This window comes from Sciurus carolinensis, chromosome 4, assembly GCF_902686445.1.
Source record: "Sciurus carolinensis chromosome 4, mSciCar1.2, whole genome shotgun sequence".
NCBI lineage: Eukaryota > Metazoa > Chordata > Mammalia > Rodentia > Sciuridae > Sciurus > Sciurus carolinensis.
Window position 1 is genome coordinate 55886809 of NC_062216.1, and position 12966 is coordinate 55899774.

Below are 12966 nucleotides of genomic sequence, written 5' to 3' on the forward strand. Positions count from 1 at the left end.
ATAATCAGACTTTCTGGTTTATCTTTAAATATCTGGTAACACTGGCCCATATACTTACATGACAATAATGACTGGATAAATAGCCCCCATCTTATTTTTTTAATTTAGTTCTCCTTAATTATCTCAATCATTAAATGCTATAGTTTGGAATGTTCCTCAGAGGCCTGTGTGCTAAAAGTTTGGTCCCCAACCTATTGATATTAGGAGGTGATGGAACTTTTAAGAGGTGGGATCTGATGAGAGGAAGTTAGTCATTAGGGCCATGCCTTGAAGTGAATTTAGTGACTGTAGTCCCTCCTCTTCTTTTAACTCTTTGCTCCACGGCTGCCCTGAGGTAAGCAGCTTCCTTTTCTATATACTTCCACCATGATGTGCTGCCTCAACACAAGCCCAAAAGCAGCAGGGCCAACTGACTGTGGACTGAAACCTCCAACACACTGAGCCAAAACAAACCTTTCCTTTCTTCAAGATGGTTATCTGAGGTATTTTGTTACAGTAATGAAAAGCTTACTGATACACTGAATTATTCCTGTGAGTTAAAAAAGGGGGGTCCATAATCAACCTTTGAGTAATGGTAATATCTAATCATGTTTAGAAAAGGAGAGCTGAAAGCTATGTGAGAAAGCATAGTCAGAGAAGAGGGAACCTGGAAGATTGCTTTATTATGGAAGTCAGAAAATTTCTCAGCATGGGGGGGATCAATGGCACTCAATCCTGCTAAGTCTTCCAGTACCAAATTTCCTACCATATTGGGTGATATAAATGCTATTGATAATCTCAGAAGGAGTATTTTTAGTAGATTAATGAAGTTTTATTGCCAGTTTGGTGCGATCTAAGAAGGGAATCAGATGTGGACATAAAATAGTGAATGTAGATAACTGGTTAAAAAGTTGTACTGACAGAAAGGCCAGAGAAAGGACACAAGAAGGAGAATACATGGAGTTGAGCAATAAATGTAAGAGTGGCCCTTCTTTAGGGCCTTCTTCTTACATTAAGCCACCTTTTCCTTTTCCCATATTCTTCTAAGATGAAATGCTGTACAGACATTCCTAGAAGGTGAGCTAGAGTTAAAGAGGTGGTCCGCATTTCCATAGCTTAGAAAAGAAGGAAACAGGACTTGCTGGGCTATCTGGAGGCTAATTTAGGTTGCTAGAGAACAGAGAAAATTAAGGCAGAGAAAGACGGACTTCAACTCCTTGTCTGACCTGAGGAGTCACAGTCTTGTATGAAATCCTCCCCTTCTCCTGCCTTTAGAAGAGGGCCACCAGAAGACAGCAGTACAAAAGCTGCCTGATTTTTCCTTTTCAAAAACAGGTGGAGGTCAGGGACATATCCCCCCTAGCATCAGGGATCTGTTAATTGACTCCCCAGTAAAATTACAGGAGCAGCCTGCCTGATAATGATTGTAAATGACAGAGACGATCAGGTTTACCTTGTGAGGTCCCCGGGGGGCTTGTGGTGAGTTTAGTCTGAACTTGCATTCAGCAGCTCAGGTTCCTTTCTTCTCAGCACGCAGTGGCTAGACCCCTCCTGTAGTCTTTCAAACCTAATTAGTGTTAGGGCCTTTTCTCCCTCTCCCTGTAGTCCTCAGCAGAACTGACTTCCTTTTGCTGTCTCCCTTCCTTCTCACTTGCCAGTACTCCCTGTGCATGCAAATCAAGAACCTGAAGGAAGATAACATCCAGAGATTGGGTTTTTTATTACTTTGTCCTGGAAGAAAAAAAATATTCCTGGAGGAAAACATGCATCCATCTCTCTCAACTCCAGACTCCCAAAACTCCTTTACAGTCTTGCCCAGTTTGAGGATTTTATAATTAGTTTGAGGTGTTTGGATTAGACCGTAGGTCTTAAATAAAAGTTAACATGCTAATAGCACAATATCTGGAGGTGTTATTTTTTTTAAAACCAAACTTCCAGAGTTTTAAATTTTCCAGAAACCACTATACATATATGTTTATGTATATAATGTGTATTTATATGCACATAACTGTATATATTATGTATACATATGCATATGTGTACATATGTGCATACTTGTATAACACACATATGTGAGCATGTGTGCAATATATGACACAGTCACCACACAAATAACACATACCCCACTTATATGCACATACGTAATACGTGGCATGCATACGTCACACATACAGCACACATATTACATGTATGCACACATATATGTGTGTTCATCTAAAGCCCTGCTTCCCAAGCTTTAGTGTATGAATCACTCATGGAACTTTTTAAAATGCAGATTTTAATTCAATAGGTCTGGGATGGGGTTCAATTTCAGATAATATGGGTGCATTCATAATAGTAGATCTTAGAGATTTTCACATTGTCTCTAGCCTTTTCATCTTAACCTAATTGTCCTATTTCTCGGTTCTGTTCAAATACTGCTCTGTCATCCCTGCAGGCTACCTGAACAAAAAAAAAAAATCCATTTGATACAGGGCAATTTTGCTATTTCTCAAAATTAGCAAATGACTAGATACTCAGTAAAACTGACTCTTTTTTTTTTTTTTTTTTTTTTTTTTGGTACTGGGGAATTAAACCCATCCTCAGTCCTTCAGTCTCTTCACTTTTTTTTTTTTTTTTTTTGAGAAAAAGTATGGCTAAGTTGCTGAGGGTGGCATAGAACTTGCAATCCTCCTGCCTCAGCCTCCCAAGTCCCTGGGATTACAGGCATGTGTCACCACGCTCTGCTTATTACATAACAACTTTAAATGTTCTTGACCTTTATGGTTTTGGTACTAGGATTGAATGAGGTTTTCCACTCCACTACATCCCCAATCCTTTTATTTTGAGGCAGGGTCTAGCTAAGTTGCTAAGCATGGCCTCAAAACTGCAATCCTCCTATTTCAGCCTCCCAAGTTGCTGTGATTACAGGCATAAGCCACTCTGTCCAGCTCCTCAGCTTTCCTTTTTCTAGACAAGTAATTAGGAAATATGAAAACTGATGCAAAATTTCTTTTAAATTTATGTCAATTTACTAAATTGAGCAATTAGTTTGTTAATTTTTAATATTTTGTTTACTTCCACATACGCATAAAAACATAAATCCATTCTTTCTACTAATTATATATACCCCTCAATTTTTATTGTGATAAAAATCACACAAGAAATTTACCATTTTATCTGTTTTTTTTTTCCAGTGTACAGTAGTGTTAGCTAGATGCACATTGTCTTTCAACAGATCTTGAGAACTTTCTCATCTTGCAGAACTGAAACTCAATACCCATTGAACAACTCCACTTTTCTTCCTTCCCTCAGCTACTGGCAGCCACCATTTTCTCTTTGTTTCTAAGAGTCGGACAAATTTAGATATAAGTGGAATCAGCATTTTTTTGTAACTGGCTTATTTCACTCCATATAATGTCTTGGCATATGACAAGATTTCCTTCCTTAATAAGTCTGAATAATACTTTTGTATGCATATATCACAATTTCTTTTTCCATTCATCCGGCTATGAACATTTGTGTTGGTTCCACCTCTTGGCTACTGTGACAAGGTTATGCAAATATCCCTTCAAGATCCTGTTTTTAATTTGGAGGGGATAAATACTGAGAAGTGAAAATACCAGATAGTATGAAGATTCTGTTTTTTAATTTTACTGTTTTCCATAATGACCATACAATTTTACATTCCAACCAACAGTGCATAAGGGTTCTAGTTCCTTTAGAGTCTTGTCAAGATTTATTATTTTCTGTTTCTTTATGTGTGTTGTTTTCAATATCCTATCTTGTCCTAATTGGAGAGAGGTGGTAGCTTCTGTTTTTGATTTGCATTTCTCTGTTGATGAGTTATTTGAGTATTTTCCTGTGTATTAGTCATTTGTGTGTGTGTGTGTGTGTGTGTGTGTGTGTGTGTGTATGGAGAGACAGAGAGGTGGGGGGAAGAGAGAGATGACTAGTCAAGGGTTTTTTTTGCTCATTTTTTAATTGGATTGATTGGGCTTTTGGTTTCCGAGTTATAAGAGTTCTTTCTACAGTTTGTATATTGATTCCTTATCTGATAAATGGTTTGTAGACATTTTCTCCCATTCTTTAGGTCGCCCTTTTACTGTTGATTGTTTCCCTTGCTATAGAGTAGATTGAGTTTTTATTGTTCCATTTATTTATTTTGTTTCTATTGTTTATACTTTTGGTGCAATATTCAATAAATCTTTGTCAAATTCAACGTCAAGAAGCTCTTTCTCTATTTTCTTTTAGGAGCATTGAAGGTTTAGGGCTTAGATCTTTAATCCACTTTGAGTTCATTTTTGTATGTGGTATAGGGTTAAAATTTAAGTGGATATCCAGTTTTTCCAATACCAATAAAGAAATATACTATAAGTTTTAATATATTATCTTTTCATTATAATTAATATCTCAAAAGTTAGTAATATTCCATGAAGTTTTAAATTTGACCCATGGGGTTTAGATTTTTATTATTTACTTGAAAACGTGCTAAGTTTTGTTTGTTGAGGTCTGGAGTGTTTGTTACCAATTTTTAATTTTATTGCAGTGTGGTTAGTATAATAGCATTGATTCCTAAAGTTTGGCTTTAGTGATGACTATAGGGAAATTAAGACATAAATGTTTTGGGAACTGTTTGCTACTTTTTAGATTAGTGATTATATGTATATTTATTTCTTTATGTAGCTCCATCCATTAGCTCAAGCCAGTTAACTGTGTAGTCCACATTATCTATGTATGTACTAATTTTTTTCTGTTTGATTTGTTTCTGAGAAAAATATGTTAAAATCCTTCTTTAGAATTGTGATTTGCTCAATGATTGTGAACTGTTTTTGTTTTATATACTGCAAGACTTTTGCATATGCATAACAGTTCATAATCATTATATTGTTTGCTATTTAACATTGGTGCTATGATTATAAAGTAAAATAATTCTCATTAGTAACATTTTTGCTTTAAAGCGGATTTTATTTATATGAATACTGTTACTTCTTTTGATTCATATTTTTCTAGTATATCTTTTTACTTCTTTTCAGTTTTACATTTTCTGAATCATATTTTGTGCTATAAATAATATATAAATGTTTTAAAAGTAATCTGAAAATCTGTACTTTACCTAACGATTGACTCATTTATATCTGTTTAATGTTGTATGTTCACATTTATCACTATCTTTTAAATTTTGTTTTCTACATATCATTCATTAAAATTTTTTAAATTCTAGATCCTAATGAATTGAATCACTATTTTTAAATTCTATTTTTGTGTCCTCTTACTGATTAACTTCTCTTAACTGATATAGAAGTCACATTTCTTCCTGTTTTTCCAGTTTATTATCCAAAATGTTGACATGATTTGATTGATGTTCAAGTCAATCATTATCTGTCCCCTCCTCCTGCAAAATGCTACAATTTTAGAATTTCACTTGATCATCTCTTTCATATCTTCTATTATTTCTTTGTTAGTGCTAACTTACTTTTAACTCTTCCCAAGTCTTTACTATTATTATTATTACTGATATATATTTACAATACATTTCAATTATTTTCTCATCAGTTACTTAGTATAGTACTCCATCTTTTGAGGTTTATTCTCTTCCTACTGAAATATATTTCATTAGTTCTTTCAATAAAGTCTCTGAGTTATATGTCCTCAGTCATTAAAATGGTAATATATGCCCTCCCCTCTTGAGTGGCAATGTACTTTTACACTTTTGTTATTGTTTTTATTAAAATATTTTTTATTTTTACAGACACACTTTGATTCATTGTACACAAATGGGGTACAACTTTTCATTTCTATGGTTGTACACTATGTATATTCACGCCATTCATGTAATCATACATATATATAGAGTAATACTGTCTGTTTCATTCCACCGTTTTTCCATCCCCACTCTCTCCCACTACTTTTTCCTCTACACCATCCAAAATTCCTTCATTCTTCTCTTCTCCCCCCCCCCCCATCATTATATATTGTCATGCACTTATCAGAGAAAACATTCAGCCTTTGGTTTTTTGGACTTGACTTATTTCACTTAGCATGATATTTTCTAACTTCATCCATTTACCAGCAAATGCCATAATTTTATTGTTCTTTATGGCTAAGTAATATTCCCTTGTGTATGTATACCACAGTTTCTTTATACATTTGTCAGTTGAAGGGCATCTATGTTGGTTCCACAATCTAGCTATTGTGAATTGAGCTGTTATGAACATTGATGTGGCTGCATCACTGTAGTATGCTGATTTTAAGTCCTTTGTGTATAAACCAAGGAGTGGGATTTGGGTCAAATGGTGGGTCCATTCCAAGCTTTCTGAGGAATCTCCATACTGCTTTCCAGAGTGGCTGTACAAATTTGCAACTCCACCAGAAATGTATGAGTGTGCCTTTTTCCCCACATCCATACCAACACTTATTATGGTTTGTGTTCTTGATAATAGCCATTCTAATTGGAGTTAGATGAAATCTTAGGGTGGTTTTAATTTGCATTTCTCTAATTACCAGGGATGATGAACACTTTTTCATATATTTGTTGTTCACCTGTATATCTTCTTCTGTGAAGTGTCTGCGGATTTCCTTAGACCATTTATTGAGTGGGTTCTTTGTATTTTGGGTGTAAAAATTTTTAAGTTCTTTATAAACTTTGGAGACAAGTGCTCTGTCTGAAGTGTGTGTGGAAAAGATTTTCTCCCACTCTGTAGGTTCTCTTTTCACATTATTGATTGTTTCCTGTGCTGAGAAAAAACTTTTTAGTTTGAATCTATCCTATTTATTGATTCTTGCTTTTATTTCTTGCGCTATGGGAATCTTGTTAAGGAAGTCTGGTCCTAAGCCAACATGATGGAGATTCGGGCCTACTTTTTCTTCTATTTAGTGAAGGGTCTCAGATCTAATTCCTAGATCCTTGATCCATTTTGAGTTTCGTAAAGAGTGAGAGAGATAGGGGTTTAGTTTCATTTTACTGCATATGGATTTCCAGTTTTCCCAGCACCATTTGTTGAAGAGGCTATCTTTTCTCCATTGTAAGTTTTTGGCACCCTTGTCTAGTATGAGGTTACTATACTTATATGGGTATGTCTTCGTGTCTTCGATCCTGTTCCATTGGTCTACCTGTCTATTTTGGTGCCAATACCATGACTTTTTTTTTTTTTTTTTTTCCTATTGCCCTAGAGTAGAGTTTAAGATCTGGTATAGCTATACCTCCTGCATCACTCTTCCTGCCCAGGATTGCTTTGGCTATTCTGGGTCTTTTGTTCTTCCAGATGAATTTCATGATTGCTTTTTCTGTTTCTATGAGAAATGTCATAGTGATTTTAACCGGAATTGCGTTAAATCTGTATAGTGCCTTTGGAAGTATGGCCATTTTGATAATATTAATTCTGCCTATCCAAGAGCATGGAGGATCTTTCCATCTTCTAAGGTCTTCCTCAATTTTTTTCTTCAATGTTTTGTAGTTTTCATTGTAGAGATCTTTTACCTCTTTGGTTAGATTGATTCCCAAGTATTTTATTTTTTTGAGGCTATTGCAAATGGAGTTGTTTTCCTCATTTCCCTTTCAGATGTTTCATTGCTTAGGTATAAAAATGTTTTAGATTTATGAGTGTTGATTTTATAACTTGCTATTTTGCTGAATTCATTGATGAGGTCTAGAAGTTTTCTGGAGGAGTTTTCTGGATTCTCTAAATATAGAATGATGCCATCAGCAAATAGTGACAGCTTAAGTTCCTCTTTTCCTATTTGTATCCCTTCAATTTCTTTAGTCTGTCTAATTGCTCTGGTTAGTATTTCAAGGACAATGTTGAATAGAAGTGGTGAAAGAGGACATCACTGTCTTGTTCCCATTTTTAAAGGGAATGCTTTCAGTTTTTCTCCATTAAGAATGATGTTGACCATGGACTTAGCATAAATAGCCTTTAAAGTGTTCAGGTATGTTTCTACTATCCCTACTTTTTCTAATGTTTTGAGCATGAATGGGGTGTTGTATTTTGACGAACGCTTTTTCTGTGTCAATTGAAATAACCATATGATTCTTATCTTAAGTCTATTGACATGATGGATTACGTTTATTGATTAACAGATGTTAAACCATTCTTGCATTCCAGGGATGAATCCCACTTGATTGTGGTACACAATTTTCTTAATATGTTTTTGGATACTGTTTGCCAGTATTTTGTTAAGGATCTTTGCATGTATATTCATCAAGGATATTGGTCTAAAATTTTCTTTCCTTGATGTGTCTTTGCCTGATTTGGGTATGAGGGTCATATTAGCTTCATAGAATGAGTTTGGTAGGGTTCCCTCCTTTTCTATTTCCTGGAATACTTTGAGAAGTATTGGAATGAGTTCTTCTTTGAAGGTCTTGTAGAACTCAATTGAGAATCCATCTGGTCCTGGGCTTTTCCTGGATGGTAGGTTTTTAATGGCTTCTTCTATTTCATTGCTTGATATTGATCTGTTTAAATTGTGTATGTCCTCCTGCTTCAGTTTGGGAGGATCATATGTCTCTAGAAATTTGTCAATGTCTTTGGGATTTTCTATTTTGCTGGAATATAGATTTTCAAAGTAGCTTCTCATTATGTTACGTATCTCAGAGGTGTCTGTCATGATATTTCCTTTTTCATCGCAAATTTTAGTAATTTGAGTTTTTGTCTTCTTCTCCTTGTTAGTGTGGCCAAGGGTTTGTCTGTTTTGTTTACTTTTTCAAAGAACCAACTTTTTGTTTTGTCAATTTTTTGAATTGTTTCTTTTGTTTCAATATCATTGATTTCAGCTCTGATTTTAATTATTTCCTGTCTTCTACTTTTGCTGTTATTCTGTTCCTCTTTTTCTAGGACTTTGAGCTGTAATGTTAGGCCATTTAGTTGTTGACTTCTTATTCTTTTCTTGAATGTGCTCCATGCAATGAATTTTCCTCTTAGTACCGCTTTCATAGTGTCCCAGAGATATTGGTATGTTGTTTTGTCGTTCTCATTTACTTCTTAGAATTTTTTTTTATCTCCTTCCTAATGTTTTCTGTTATCCGTGTTTCATTCAATAGCATATTATTTAGTCTCCAAGTGTTGGGGTAATTTCTGTTTTTTATTTTGTCATTGATTTCTAATTTCATTCCATTATGATCTGATAGAACACAAGACAGTATTTCTATTTTTTGCATGAACTAAATATTTACTAATATTTTTTGCATATTTACTAAGCTTTGTGGCATAACATATGGTCTATTTTTGAGAAGGTTTCCATGTGCTGCTGAGAAGAAAGTGAATTTGCTCGTTGATGGATAGAATATTCTATATATGTCTGCTAAGTCTAAGTTATTGTTTGTGTTATTGAGTTCTATGGTTTCTTTGTTTAGTTTTTGTTTGGAAGATCTATCCAGTGGTGACAGCAGTATGTTAAAGTCACCCAGAATTATTGTGTTGTGGTCTATTTGATTCTTTGAATTGAGAAGATTTCTTTGATGTACATGGATGCACTGTTGTTTGGGGCATAAATATTTATGATCATTATGGCTTCCTGATTTATGGTTCCCTTAAGCAGTATGAAATGTCCTTCTTTATCCCTTCTGACTAACTTTGGTTTGAAGTCCACTTTATCTGAAATAAGGATGGAATCCCCCACTTTTTTACTGAGTCTGTGTGAGTGGTAGGTTTTTTCCCATCCTTTCACCTTTAGTCTGTGGATGTCTTTTTCTATGAGATGAGTCTCTTGCAGGCAGCATATTGTTGGATCTTTCTTTTTAATCCATTCTGCCAGTCTATGTTTTTTGATTGATGAGTTTAGGCCATTAACATTCAGGGTTATTATTGAGATTTGATTTGTATTCCCAGTCATTTGGGCTTATTTTTGGTTTTTAACTTGGCTTGATTTCTACTTTGAATGGATTTTTCTTTAAGGTAGTTCCTCCCTTTGCTGACCTACACTGTTGTTTTTCATTTCCTCCTCATGGAATATTTTGTTGAGAATATTCTGTAGCTCAGGCTTTCTATTTGTAACTTCTTTTAACTTTTGTTTATCATGGAAGGATTTTATTTCATCTTCAAATATGAAGATTAGTTTTGCTGGGTATAGGATTCTTGGTTGGGAACCATTTTCTTTCAGAGCTTGAAATATGTTGTTCCAGGCCCTTCTAGCTTTTAGAGTCTGGGCTGAGAAATCTGCTGATATCCATATTGGTTTCCCCCTATAAGTAATCTGATGCTTTTCTCTCGCAGCCTTCAAAATCCTATCTTTAGTTTGGATGTTAGGCATTTTCATTATAATGTGCCTTGGTGTGGATCTGTTGTGATTTTGTTCATTTGGTGTTCTGTAAGCCTCTTGTAATTGATTTTCCATTTCATTCTTCAGACTTGGGAAATTTTCTGATATTATTTCATTGAATAGGTTGTTCATACCTTTGGTTTGTATCTCTGTGCCTTCCTCAATCCCAATAATTCTTAAATTTGGTTTTTTCATGATGTACCATAGTTCTTGGAGATTCTGTTCATGATTTCTTACCATCTTCTCTGTTTGGGCAACTTTTTTTTTTGTCTTCATTGTCTGAGGTTCTGTCTTCCAAGTGATCTAGTCTTTTGGTGATGTTTTCCTTAAGTTTTTTATTTGGTTTATTGTTTCCTTCATTTCAAGGATTTCAGTTTGGTTTTCTTTGAGAATCTCTATCTCGTTGTTGAAATGATCTTTTGCTTCCTGCAGTTGCTCTTTCAACTGCTTATTGGTATTATCATTCAATGCCTTCATTTGCTTTCTTATCTCATCCTTTGCTTCACGAATCATCTTAATCATGTATAATCTGAAGTCCTTTTCTGACATTTCGTATACCATACTGTCATTGGATTCTATTAATATAAAATCTAGATTTGTTTGGATCATTTTCTTTCCTTATTTTTTCATGTTGTTCTTCCCCTCCAGCAGTGCAGATCTGGGGTATTGCTGTTTTCCCCCTATAGGCTTATAGTGACCCTATAGGTTTCCAAAACCTTTTCTTTAAGGGGAGATCAATATTAGCAGTGCCTAGTTCAGACAGTATGCAATCCTAGAACAAACAGCCCCTATGAGGACATTAACAATATTGTCATAATAAACAGAATGAGTTCAATTATTATCTTCAATATAATAAACAAATTTACAATAAGGTCTGCAGTTTCTAATGGAGGACACAGAGGATGCGAAGGGATGTAGGTTAGGATGTAGCTGTTAATGGGATAAGAAAAGAAAATATAGAAGTTCTAGATAATAGAAAGAGTGAGAATATAATCAAAAGAAGTTGTTTGTTAGCATGCAAAAAGGGAGAAAGAGACTCTGAGTGAACAGGTAAACAAAAGGAAAAGAGCAAGAAAAGTAAAGAAATAAAAACTTAAAATTTTTCAATAAGGAGAAAAAAGAAAATCTACACTATAACAGTCATATAGTATTGAAACCTCCCAGTCTTCAGTAGCCTGATGCATGAGAGGTACCTGACAATGAGCTTTAAGTCTCCTGCAGGTGTCTCAGGATGGGATTTGCCCCACCTAAAGATCAGAGCTACAAATTCCAGAATTATCCATGATGGCTGCTCTGGCTTGGGAAATGGGGAGCTGCAGCTTGGGGTGTGGGCAGGTTGGCTGGAGGTCCTGGAGGCAGGGTGTGTTCAGTCTGGTTGTGGGATCCTGGAGGCGGGGTGTAATCAGTCAGTCTGGGGGTCCTGCTTATAGAGCACAGTCAGTCAGTCTGGGGGACCTGGTGGTGGGGAGCAATGAGGGCCCCAGAGGCAGAGAGTGATCGGTCGGGTTGAGGGATCCTGGAGACGGGGCACAGTCAGTCCAGCCAAGAGTCCTACGGGGCCTGGCTGTTGCCTCAAAATGGCGGCAGCCACGTGTAACCAAACCTGCTGGTACTGTAACAGAGAACTTCCAGGCAACAGCTCCAAGCTGGTGGTTGGTGGTCAGTTTGCTGACTGCTGTCAGATGATCAGGAGGTGAACCTTGGGTGGTTGATGACGAATAGGTGAAAGGCAGGCGATGGACAGGCAAGAGGCAGGTAAATGAGGGATGATAGGTGCATGACAGTGAGCAATCTGCACTCAAAAAGACGTTGATATGCTGGCTGACTGCAGGTGATCACAGTAGACAAATGGGGTAAACAGCAGGAGATCAATAAGCAGCAAAAACTGCCTCACCATGAAACAGATATCCTCTGCTTGAAACCTGAGTTATGGAGTGACAAGGAACACAGCCTCCCTCTAGTCCACCATCTTGGATCCCTCTCTTAATTTTCTTTCCATTTCTGTTATTTTTTTTTAATGTTACTAGTCCATTATCTTTTTTCTTCTTCAATTTCTCAGTAGTATTCTCCTTAGAGGAAACTTGCTTTCTTGTCTAGATATGGATATGGATATACATGTGTGTAAATTTGTTTTAACTTTCCTGCTGCTGATTCACTGGACTTCTTAAATCATGGAATTCTCATCATTTATCAATTCTAAATTTAGAAGATTTTTTCATTTTCTTTATTTTCCATTTGTTGAAATGAATGATTTATATAATGCACATTTTCATTTTTTTCCTCCATATCTCTTAATCTCTCCTTCATATTTTCCATTATCTCTCCAATCTGCATTTTAGATACATCCTTTGTATTTATTAAATTTATTGCTCAACTCATAAATTCAATTTTTAACTTATTAACCATTTCTGAAATTTTAGTTCTTTTCAACTTTACCTGTTCATTTTTTCACAGTTCCCTCTTTTTTTCATTATGACTTGTAATCATATTGTAAAACAATTTCATCATGTTAAATACATCAATTTTATGGTCTTTTTCAGATTGTTCTAATATCCTAAATCTGAGGTCATGCTAACCTTCTAGTTTGATTCATCTCCCAATTCTCCCTTATGAGAGTCACGACTTCCTCATGTCATTTCTAATTTATTTACTTTTTCTATTATGGGATTATTGTCCATTTTTTTTGAAGTTTTGAACTTACTTTTCTTTCTTCCTGATGGAGTCTTGTGCATCCTGAGTTATAGAAATCTT